The following is a 12,519-nucleotide window of genomic DNA, read 5'->3' as shown; positions in this document are numbered from 1 at the left end:
GGGCTCTTTATCGGGGATCTTTTGAAGAAGCCGTTGGGTGCGTGTGGGTGTGAGGGCTGGGTAGTGCATGGGTATAGTGTGTTAAAATAGGTTCAGAGCGGTCCTATTCTAGTGAATTTGATTAATTAGGTAGCTCTTGCCTGGTTAAAAATGGTGAAAGTACCCTTGTGTTGGAGCAATGTTCCTAAAGGGCTGAAGTGGTGTGAAAGGTCAACATGTTTCGTGCCCTAGCTGCCCAGACCAGGTCAATTGGCACTTCGTCAGGACCATAAACTAAAGGTAGTGTGTGCACTGCCGTCTGGCCAAAGAGGTTTGTAAGCCAGAGGCGGTAGGAAGTATACTAGCTAGCTAGTGCTGGGGTATACTTAAAGACCTGTGAGAAAGGGGAAAGAAAAAATGACAAGGGGACAGACAACCAGATTAAAGGTTTTTCAATATTCAACATTTTTGATATCAACACAAATATTACATTGATAAACACCAAAATTGCATCAAGATTCTGTAGTTTGTGATCCGATGAATTGGTGAGAAGCATGTGCAACATTAGATAGATGCTTGAGAAAACTGCTTGTAGGTAGACTGACAATGGCACTTATGACAGTACTCAAGGCTCGCTGAGTAGACTGGTGAACGTTATTCCTCGTTTCAATGTGAGCGCGAGAAAGTCAGGTATGCAATGATTGACGGACTATGGATGGAGACCCGTATCGTGATTGACACGGAAGAGCCATGTCGAAGTCAGCTCAATTCCGGGGAAATAGTGCACGATTGTTAGAACCCATCAAGTGGCATGGGTGTGTTAACTCCGGGTGGAAGTGTAGTTAAAATCGCATTGATGATGTGGACCCTGGTACTCAAGAAATCGGCACTAGGTGAGTCTAACCGGGAGTGTGGTTTAAAATCGCATTGATAACGTGAACCGTGGTACTCGAGAAACCGGCACTAGGTAAATGTATCCGGGAGGCTCGGTTAGTGCCGATGTACCGGGTGGAAAGTGACCATGGTAGGGGAAGGGGGTGTAGGCATGGTGGACGGGAGGCAAGAGTGCACATCCCTCTGTAGTTAGAAAAATAATAATAACAAACGAGGTCGAGTGTGACCAAAAGGTAAAGAGCAGAGACGCGTTGGTGCTGAGTTTTCAATAGTAGGTATAGGGTGGTGGTGAGCATGCAAACAGAGATAGAAATTATTTTAAAAAATGCTCACTCACCCCTAGCTAACTAATCCAGGTTGACGGGGGTAAACCGGAGCACGTCGTTGCTCCGATCGCTGCTTGAAAACAAATAAACAAACAAACAAACTACCGTAAGGAAGGGCACTTAGAAACTGAGCGGCAGAAGGCACATACAAGCGTAGCTTACCGGTGGTTGGAGGATTGATGGCGGGCAACTAGCGATTGTCCTACCCAAGGCTCAGGACCCCTTATGGAAGGCTTCCAATCGGCAGTCTAAATAGAGGTGTGTCATGACGTGAGGAACGTGTCGGCCATCTTGGATCGGGATAGAATGTTAGTTCAAAACTTTATTGGAAATGCCGCATGGTTGTTCACTGGGGTAGAGTAATGATAATAGCAACAAATGCCTAACTACTACAGGTGTGTGCGTAGCATGATGGTAACCTAAATCTGTGGTTCTCTTATGATGTGTATGCGCTACGTTAAGTGTCCGTAGTAGCAACAGAAAGGCTGGAGTGAGGAGGGTAAAAAAGGGGGGAAGGGTAAGGAGGGGGGCTACTGGACCCAAGTTGGTCATCTTACTCAGGTGCCAATTACGATCAGGTAAAAAAATTCCCCGTACGACTCGTATCCGGTCTTTTTACCGTACGAATCGTACAAGTGCCGTACAAACTGCCAACTACGATTTGCATGGGAAAAAGTCCATACGAATCGCATTGGGAATTATTCCCCACACGTCCTCGGGTCGGAAATTGTGTCCGACACGTCCTCGGATGATTTACCGTACAAATGTGAAAAGTGAAGTCCGACCGCGGAATTACGATCCATCCCGTGCATCCGATGTTACAACCGTATGGAAAAAACACCGTCCGCACCGAACTCCCAGAGCAACCATGGAGACATGTGCCCGCATACGCGCCGACCCGCCCCCCCAGCCCCCGTACGTACGCGCCGACCACCCCAGCCCCTGTACGTACGTGTCGAACCCCCGTGTATGTATTCACTCGTGTACGTTCGAGTCGTACCCCCACCCGTGTATGTACGGTGCGTACCCCCAGCGCTACCCCCTGTCATGGGTGATTTCTTAGGTCTGGTGTTGATCAAAAGGTCCTTGATGTTGGAAGTGCGTTTGAAGGCGAATCTAGGTGTTTTGTAAGGGAAAGATCGCCTGTATCAAGTATTTTCCAATGTTTGTTAATCACTTGTTTCACCATGTTGGACTCCGGTTTGTAGGTAGTGACACAAGTTAACTCATCTGTGACGGGTTTGGTATGTGTTTCGAGAAGGCTTGATCTGTTTGTGTTGCGTGCACGTTTTTGGGCATTGGTGTTAATACGAGTGGGGTATGTTGCTATGTTGTGCAAAGTTGTGCAATGTCTGCTGGTTAAAAGGGCTTCAGCCCACCCAAATTGTGGTGCAGGGATAGAATATTGAGTTTTAAATGTCGACATACACAAATATCGAGTTGGAATATCGTGATGCAGAAATATCGACAGCAAGAATATCGTGGTCAAGAATATCGACTTGGAGGTAAGAAATAGCGTTTTTGAAAATATCGAAGTCACTAATATTGTTTGTAAAAATCTAGTTGTTTAAAATATCGATGTTTTAATTAGCGTTATGTATTTCAGTATGTATTTAAAAGTATGTGAACTATTTTTTTATATAAGTATTGCTTTTGTTTTTTAATATATGTGTTAAATTTCTAGAAGTTATTAATTTTATTTTAATTACATTTGATATTTTTCAGGTCTGTAGTGGGTTGTGGGCTTATAGGGGAATAGGGTGGGAAGTAATTTAACTGTAATAAATTATTTATTATTTTTTATTTATTAGTATTTATTAAATTTAGATTTTAAAGTGTTAATTGTGGGAATTCATTTATTATTAATCATTTATTAAATGGTTATTAAATTATTATTAATTGTTTAGCAATAATGTTGATTGTGTCATTTTTTTAGGAGTGGGTTATGGGTTTATAGGTGAATAGGGTGGGAATTAATTTAATTATAATAAATGTATTAATATTTTGTATTTCTTAATATTTATTTAATTTCAATGTTAGAGTGTTAACTGTGGGAAATAATTTATAATTAATTATTTATTAACTTCTTGCTAATTAATAATTAATTGGTAATTAATTATGTTAATCGTGTTATGATTTTAGGAGCAGGTGGTGGGGTTTATAGGGGAATAGGGTGGGAAGTAATTTATGTATAATTAATTAATAATTAGTGGATCATTAATATTAATTCATCCATTCATAAATACTTATGGTAATTGTTTATTATTATTTTGTGTGTGGCTTTTGGTTTTATAGGGGTATCATTTGGGGAGTAAATCTATTTTCAGCTGTTTTGTTTTGTAATGATTTATATTTCTTCAATTGATAATTAATTATGTTAATTATGGAGGTACATTCTTTTTTAAATGTAGATGTGCGTTGTGAAATGTGTGGTGTTATAGTGTAGGAGATAAAAAAGATTATATTTATATATTAATTAATGTTTTTGATTATAAATGATTTCTTTTAAAAATAGTTATTTGTTTATAAATTATTTTAAAATAAAAATAAATAAATCTTTCTATATATTTGTTAGATCTTTTTAACATTATAATATTTTCATATATGTTTTCTTTTTGTCTTTTTTCAAATCTTTTGTGTTGTAGTTGATATTTTGTTTGTTTTTAATTTTGAACTGACTCCAACGGGAATATACATTTTTACCCCTCCTCTATCCAACTCTTTCCTTACTGTTGCACTCACTGGAGTGGGAATGATAACTTTCACCCCTCTGCTATCCATCACTTTCCCTACTGCTGTACTCACTGGAGTGGGAATAGTAATTTTTACCCCTCCGCTATCCAACACTTTCTCTACTGTTGCACTCACTGGAGTGGGAATAGTAATTTTCACCCCTCTGCTATCCAACACTTTCCCTACTGTTGCACTTACTGGAGTGGGAATAGTAATTTTTACCCCTCCGTTATCCAACACCTTCCGTACTGTTGCACGCACTCAAGTGGGAATAATAATTTTTACCCCTCCACTATCCAACACTTTCCCTAGTGTTGCACTCACTGGAGTGGGAATAGTAATTTTTACCCCTACGCTATCCAACAATTTCATTACTGTTGCACTCATTGGAGTAGGAATAGGTATTTTTAATAGAGTGCAAAATTTAAGTTTAAAGACTATTAAATATTTTAATGTTTGAATGTATAATATAATGGTTTTTTTATTAGCTTTTATGTTATAGGCGTATATATATATAAATATATAGTGCATTTTGTATATGTATGTTTACATTGTTGTAAATTAAGTGTATATCTTATATTTGTTAAAATGTATATTAAATCCAAATTATTTTTTCAAAGTTATTTATTTTATTTAATATATTTAACATTATTGTTTACATATATAAAAAAAAGTTGTACATTGATATTTTTTACATCAATATTTATTTTTTTATATTTTTATACTTAACATTATAAATATTTGAAGTCGATATTTTTTACATCAATATTTGTCACTCGATATTTGTGTATGGGGATATTTTGGGCGTCGATATTCTATCAGTGAACCCCCCGGTCATGTGACTCAGCCAAGGCTGCTGCACCTTCCAGGACACACATATTTTTAGCTACTCTATGTTGGGCTGCCCTGGAGATGAGGCCTCCGTGAAAACCTCCTATGAAGAATTTCCAAAGTATTTGGAGTACACAAAACACAGTGAGAACTATAATTGAGAAGTGGCTGAATAAATTAACTAAATAGTCTGCATCTATTTGAGTGATTTTTTACCTCCTGGATAATACATATCGAATATAAAGCACACATCTTAAATGAAACCTGAACGTCTAAATAATCGATGGGAAATGCATTCTTTTATGCTATGAAAGCTGAATTTGTTAACAGGGTCACTGCAGATGTTTGTGTGTGTAAGCAGACAGCCAGACAACTGAATACTGGTTCGGCCATGGGTAGACTAGTGAAGTGTATTTATAGTGCTACGAAGTCCCAGTCTGTCACTGAAAGCACTGTGAATATTCTAGTCATCATTTTAAAATTGTTATACACACAGTACAAGAAAGGGTGTCCCAAAGTGTGTAAAGCGATTAAGTGGCAGATATGCTAACATTTCCTGACGCACACTACAGCAAACAAAGCTGCAATGCCTTGCATAAAAAGGAGAAAGCAACAAAGCACTACATCTACAAAATGTTGGCAAACAGTCCATCACTACTAAGATAGGGCACTGTTTTCTTCTCTGATTGCGATGGCACACTTTAGGCTGAAATGCACCAACACACACAGACCCTTTCCGCGGATGCAAGGGTGGGTGAGTTCTTTCAAGCATAGGCTTTACAAAAGAAGGGTACCTCTCAGTACAACATACTAGGCTCTGAACATAATTTAACACTTTTCCCACTTTTAGCATGTGCTATGCATAGTGAAAAACATTTGAAGGAATGTAAACCTTTCTCTAAATCAAAGCCAGCCTTAAAGATCTGTTATTTTTCTGCCCAAAGCCCTGTCTACAAATGGTAGAAGATGAGGTATTGCATTAAAAACATTAGTGGGAGCATGGGAACGCCCATGTACCATCCATAGTACTCCACCTTGATGTACAGAAGTGGTGGCTCACTCAGAGGGATAGTATTAGGGTTGACTTTACTGGACCTCTAGGCCGTGTTTTAAAAACATTAAGGTGGCGATCACGATCCGGTAAAAATTTTCCCCGTACGACTCGTATCCGGTCTTTTTACCGTACGAATCGTACAAGTGCCGTACAAACTGCCAATTACGATTCGCATGGGAAAAAGACCATACGAATCGCATTGGGAATCATTCCCCACACGTCCTCGGGTCGGAAAATGTGTCCGACACGTCCCCGGACAATTTACCGTACAAATGTGAAAAGTGAAGTCCGACCGCGGAATCACGATCCATCCCGTGCGTCCGTTGTTACAACCGTATGGAAAAAACACCGTCTGCACCGAACTCCCATAGCAACCATGGAGACATGTGCCTGCATACGCGCCCAACACTCCCCCCAGCCCCCGTCCGTTCGAGTCGTACCCCCGTGTATGTACACCCCCACCCGTGTATGTACACCCGTGTACGTTCGAGTCGTACCCCCCCATGTATGTACACCTGTGTACGTTCGAGTCGTACCCCCCCGTGTATGTACACCCGTGTACGTGTCGTACCCCCAGTGTATGTACACCTGTGTACGTGTCGTACCCCCGTGTATGTACAATTGTACACCCGTGTACGTGTCGTACCCCCGTGTATGTACACCCGTGTACGTGTCGTACCCCCCGTGTATCTACACCCGTGTACGTGTCCTACCCCCCGTGTATGTACACCCGTGTACGTGTCGTACCCCCGTGTATCTACACCCGTGTACGTGTCGTACCCCACGTGCATGTACACCCGTGTACGTGTCGTACCCCCCGTGTATGTACACCCGTGTACGTTCGAGTCGTACCCCCCCGTGTATGTACACCCGTGTACGTGTTGTACCCCCGTGTATGTACACCCGTGTACGTGTCGTACCCCTCGTGTATGTACACCCGTGTACGTGTCGTACCCCCCGTGTAGCTACACCCGTGTACGTGTCCTACCCCCGTGCATGTACACCCGTGTACGTGTCGTACCCCCCGTGTATGTACACCCGTGTACGTTCCAGTCGTACCCCCCGTGTACATGACATAGTCACATCGTGCACCGTGGGTAGTGACATGTCAGGTGTGGTAACCCCTGTACCTGGCCTCAGGGGACACTTCCGTGTGTTGGTGTCCGTGCCATGCCAGTGACGCTCATCCCAAGTGTGCAGTACGACATGCACACATGTCAAAGGAGTCAAGGGCATGCCTGGCACACATTGCACCGTCACACATTACATGTGTACACATCTCATCATACATCTGGTGCCTTCTCGACTCAGGAGTAATATGCCACATCACAGCCTTTCACACCTGTGCCTCACACATGTAGTACTGCCCAGACAATGCCTTGATGTCCATCCATGGACAAGTATGTCAGCCCTATTCCTTCCTGTGTGCTGCCTGTCACTACTGTGATGTGTGAAAACCACCGTACTTTTGCTAAGAGGGCCTGTGTACGTTCCAGTATCACTATGGGAGTGCTGCCGTATGCGTACCCATAGTGATAGTGAGCGTACAGGTGTGTGTACGGTCCGTACCACCATGAGTACGCATACGCGAGAACACCCATAGTGGTACGGCCCGTACACGCGTGCGTACGTTCACTATCACTACGAGTACGCATACGCGAGAACACCCATAGTGATAGTGAACATACAGGTGTGTGTACGGGCCGTACCACTACGAGTACGCATACGCGAGGACACCCATAGTGATAGTGAACGTACAGGCGTGTGTACGGGCCGTACCACTACGAGTACGCATATGCGAGGACACCCATAGTGATAGTGAACGTACAGGCGTGTGTACGGTCCGTACCATTATGGGTGTTCTTGCGTATGCGTACTCATAGTGGTATGGCCAGTACACACGCCTGTACATTCACTATCACTATGGGTGTTCTCGCGTATGCGTACTCGTAGTGATAGTGAACGTACAGGCGTGTGTACGGGCCGTACCACTACGAGTACGCATACGCGAGGACACCCATAGTGATAGTGAACGTACAGGCATGTGTACGGGCCGTACCACTACGAGTACGCATACACGAGGACACCCATAGTGATAGTGAACGTACAGGCGTGTGTACGGTCCGTACCACTATGGGTGTTCTTGCATATGCGTACTCATAGTGGTACGGCCCGTACACACGCCTGTACGGGCCATTGCTATGCATTTGGGGTGCCCTAGGGCCCCGGAACGCACCGTACCTGTGTGTGAAGCTCTAAATTACATAGGGGACACATGAGGGACAAGTATTAAGGCCTACATGCATGCAGGTTGTCATGGAGACCAAGTTTAAAGTTTGAATTTGTTCTGGAAGGTGCACAGCAGAAGTCAGTTGGAATGAATCTACTTTGTTGCAATGTGTTTGTGGGGTTGACATCATGCTGAAGAAAAAAACACAATAAGAACCCACTGACTGTGCTAGGTTTGAAGGGATTGGAGGAAACATAGGATGCAAATGTGAGTGACCAATCACTCTGTACTCCTGTGCATGAAACAGGCCAGCAAGGCAGATATAAGGCAGCCAGGTCCCATGAGGGAGCACTTGCCTGCACATCTCTGTATTCCACGACCCAGCTGCTGCTACTGATTCCCTGGAACCATGTCAAGGTCTGTGGAGAGGTCACAGCCCTTCACCCTGGAGGAGAACATGGCTCTGCTGGATGTGATCCTCCCACAGTACCCCATGCTGTATGGGCGATCAGGGTATCAGGTGAGTGCAGAGTCCACGAGCACAGACTGTGTCCCTTTTTTGTGACTGTGACTTCTGGCATTGTGTCCAGGTGTCTCACACACGCTATGTACTGTAGGGGGAGTCCCAGGGGGGGGAATGCCTGATGTCTCCCAGCCAGAGCATGCAGTGGTGCATGTCTGCCGTCCTCACTTGCATCGTGTTTACTGTGACAATCACTGCAAGGTGCATGCCACATTCTGCCTGTCTTATCCTCCTGGGAATGTTGCCTCTACAGTCCTCATGTGATTATGTGGTCAGCCCAGTGTGACAGGTGACTGTACCCACAGATGTGTGTTAGTTCTGTGTACCTGTGCTGAGAGTGTCCACATGATGTGTTCGTACCCTGGACATGGGTGTGTGTGTAAGTCCCCTGTCATGTGGGTGGGTGCATATGTGGAGTGTAGCACCCCAGCTGCATGAGGGATGGATATACCCTGGCCATGTGATGTGAGCAGGGAGCAGTGCTGTGTGTCTGATGTCCAGAGCCAGCCCCACACCTGTGAGCCCCCCCGTCTAGTGGCACATGTGCAGAGTGAGGTTTGTCGCTGCATTTGGCAATGGCAGGTGTATGTCCTGTGCCTGTGTGTGTCTGTGTACTCTGCTGCGGTAGCGTCAGTGGCCTGTGGCATGTGACTGCTCAGAGGTGCTGCACATTATCCTGGTGTACCTTCTGATGCACAGTGTGAGCCTGGATCATTGATTGTGTAGTTGCCCTCATTCCACCTGTGTCCTTTCAATGGCAGGTACTGCTTTTGCCCTTCCCCAGAGGATCATGTCCCTATGACAAAGGTGCAATGCGTAGGATGCATACTATGCCTTGTTGTAAACAGCAAATGTGTTCTAATATGTGTCTCTGTGACATGTGCCAGGTGTATTGATGTAGTGTCACTTGTTCATCCTCACAGGTAGGCGCCTCTGCCAAGGAGCAGATATGGCTGACCGCCGTCAGCGCCGTGAGGAGTGCGGATGGTCGGAAGCGGCGCCCGTCCCAGGTGAGGAAACGCTGGCAGGATATCCGGTGCTGGACGCGGAGGATCGCACGGGTCCTGCTGGGGGACTCACCTGAGAGCCATAAGAACCGCGGGCGCCGCCGACTGAGCCACATCCACAAGTGTGTGCTGCCGGTGGTCTTTCCAGACTTGGAGAGGCGCTTACAGGAGATGCAGCAGCAGGAAGGGGGTAGGTACATGTGTGCTTGTTGTGTTTCACCAGCATTTGTAAGTGCACAGTTGCATGGATACACTGCCAGGGTTTAAAGGTGCTGTGCAGATCCAGTTACCCACTGTATAGCTGTGCTCTCCTGCCTCCCTTCCCCTCCTTGCAATGTGTTCCCTGGTCTGTGTGTAGTCACTCCTTCACAAGGTTATCTAGGCTGGCACGTCCTCCACGTTAACTATGCCTGTAGCATCATGTGTGGGGGTGGTGTGTAACAGGTTTTGGGACCTTGCCTGTGCCCTGTCCAGTTCAGTACATGTGGGTTCCATGTCAGTTGGCACTGATGCAGAGTACAGACATGGGAGTTAGTCTCACAAGTGTCATGCCTTACAGTGTGCATGTCCTATGTTGTGGCCTGTGACATGATGTGCATGAGTGTGCGATACGCATAGTGCAGGGATGGTGGCGTGTGTTGCAGTCATTCCTATTCAGGACCATGGAGTTGTGTGGCCACTACTGTCCCCTGGGGCATATTTTCCTAGGTGTCATGTGTGTCATCACAAAACGTGGACACTCTCAGTGTCTACAGCATAGGTTGTGCTCTGTGCCATTGTCCCCTGGCACCATGTATATTGACGTGAAATGTACAGCCTGACCTGATTTTCCTTGTTCATAGTCACAGTGGCCAGTGCCTGTGTGTCTTGTTACAATCATCTGATGCTGGCCATTTGTATAAGATTATTTGGACAGGCGCACCTCGGGTATTTGGCGTCCAATCTTGCATTTATGCATCCCCTGTGTATTTCACCCAGACTAAGAGATGTAAGTGCCACCTGTGTCTCAACAAATTTGGCTCATGTAGTGGGTGGTTGGTGCGGGGCAAGCCTACATGCCAAAACCTGAAATCTCCTTGCTAGTTCTGGCCAATGTGTGATGTTTGGCTGGACATACACTGAAGGTGCAGTGAGCCAGTCATGTTGGGCATGTTTTGAGTATTACCTATGCAGCATGTGCCTCAAGCTCATGGATTTGGTCCCTCCTCATCCCTATTGTCGGCAACACTGTGTGGTGCAGATGCAGTGCTGGATTGTCCCCAGGGCCTGGCTCCTATGTCAAACTCCATTTCATGTCATTTGCTATTGTGTCATGCTCTCCATGGATTTTCATTGGCATGGTTGGTCAACCAACTGTGTGTTGCATGCCCTACATCTGTACCTTGTTTTGTAGATGTTACTGATCTTTCTTTTCAGGCTATGCACTGTAACCTATGTAGATTGGACTCATGTGACATATGTATACAGGTGTGTGATTAATTGCTGTCTCTTCACCTTGCCCACAGCATCGTCGGGGGACACGGAGGGAGACATGAGCACAGACGGAGCGGAGGGACCGAGCACCAGTGCCAGCGTTGACATCGTGGCTGGCACATTGAGTGGTACAGAGGCGGAGGAGAGTGAGGCCGAGGACCTGTCCACTGGCACCACCGAATATGAAGCCGACGGGTCCGAGGATGATCTCTCCGAGTGGGCGGAGGCTGCACCACCAGCTGACAGCCGCACGACATCGCACCCCGCCCCCTCCATTGCCATCAGCCGCCTCCCACTTGCTCGTGTCCCTTCCCAACGTGCCCGGTCACCACATGTCTCCTTCCTGCCAGGCACCGCACCCCCTGCCCCTGTCTCCACTGCTGCCGCCAATGCCGAGTCTGTGGACATCCAGCGGCAGTTGCAGATTGGTCAGGCTGCGATCCTTAATGTCCTCCATGGCCACAGCCAGGTCCTCAACAACATGGAGGCATACTTGGAGGGCATTCACTCATCGCAGGCTGACCAACGCAGCTTGCTGAGGTCGATAGACTCAAAACTGACTGCAGCAGTGGGTCTCCTGCAGCGCTACATCCAACCCCCTACCCCTGCCCCATCCACACCTCCCACTCCCATGCCTGTCCCACGTACACCCAGACGTCAGCATGCACCCACCACGACGGACACAGGCACCACACCAGCAGGGAAGGTCACCCGCACACCTCCTGGCACGCACACACAGGGTGAAGTAGGCACACCCACTGGGTCGGGGGGCAAACGTAAGACACACAGCCAGAGTGGGAGTCTGCATTCCACCAAATCCACTCCCTCCAAATCCCCTCCCCTCAGCTCTCCTGGCCACATATCACACATAGACTCCTTCATGGCCGCTCTGTCCCTGAGCCCCACAGTAACACCACCCCGCAAGCGGTCAAGGGAGTCCCCGGTCAGGGTGGTTGATTCCCCCCCTGTCTACACCCTCCCCCAGTGGCGCTGCGACCCATCCCTCTGCCCCCCCCCTCCTTGGGGCCTGTGGTTCCTTCGGGTGCAGGGCATTCCCTGGAGGACCTTGCTAAGGTGTGCAGCGAGATCCTGGCCTCCGCCTTTGGCCCTGCCCCACCCCCTGTGGTGGAGTCCTCCATCCCTGCACCCACGACGCCTACCCTTCACCCTCCTGTCCCTGCGGTGCCTGGTTCTTCCCCCCCACATGATGCCCTCACCCCTGTGGAAGACGACGGAATGTAACTGTGCAGGCAAGCTAGGGGACACGCATCCCACTGTGTCCCCCATCCAGCTGTGACTTCTGGACTGCCCTATGGGTTTTGTAAATATTGAACTTCCTACAAACAAGATTTTTTGGTTCATGCTGAATAAAGCAATTTATTTTTTTCCCCTTAGAACACTACTGCTTTGCTGGTATTGCTGTTGGTGGGGCTGCTACATGGTTTTGGGTGGAGTTCATGTGTTGGGTG

General features: G+C 46.7%; 1 long non-coding RNA gene across 1 annotated transcript in view; it reads right to left on the bottom strand.

Moving 5' to 3' along the window:
* Positions 1 to 12,519, bottom strand: part of LOC146809281 (uncharacterized) — a 455,746-nt gene that overhangs the window by 226,912 nt on the left and 216,315 nt on the right. The gene's annotated exons all lie outside the window — the stretch shown is intronic.

This window comes from Triturus cristatus, chromosome 7, assembly GCF_964204655.1.
Source record: "Triturus cristatus chromosome 7, aTriCri1.1, whole genome shotgun sequence".
NCBI lineage: Eukaryota > Metazoa > Chordata > Amphibia > Caudata > Salamandridae > Triturus > Triturus cristatus.
Note: the sequence above shows the minus strand (reverse complement) of the source record. Positions and strands in the feature narration are given on the sequence as shown.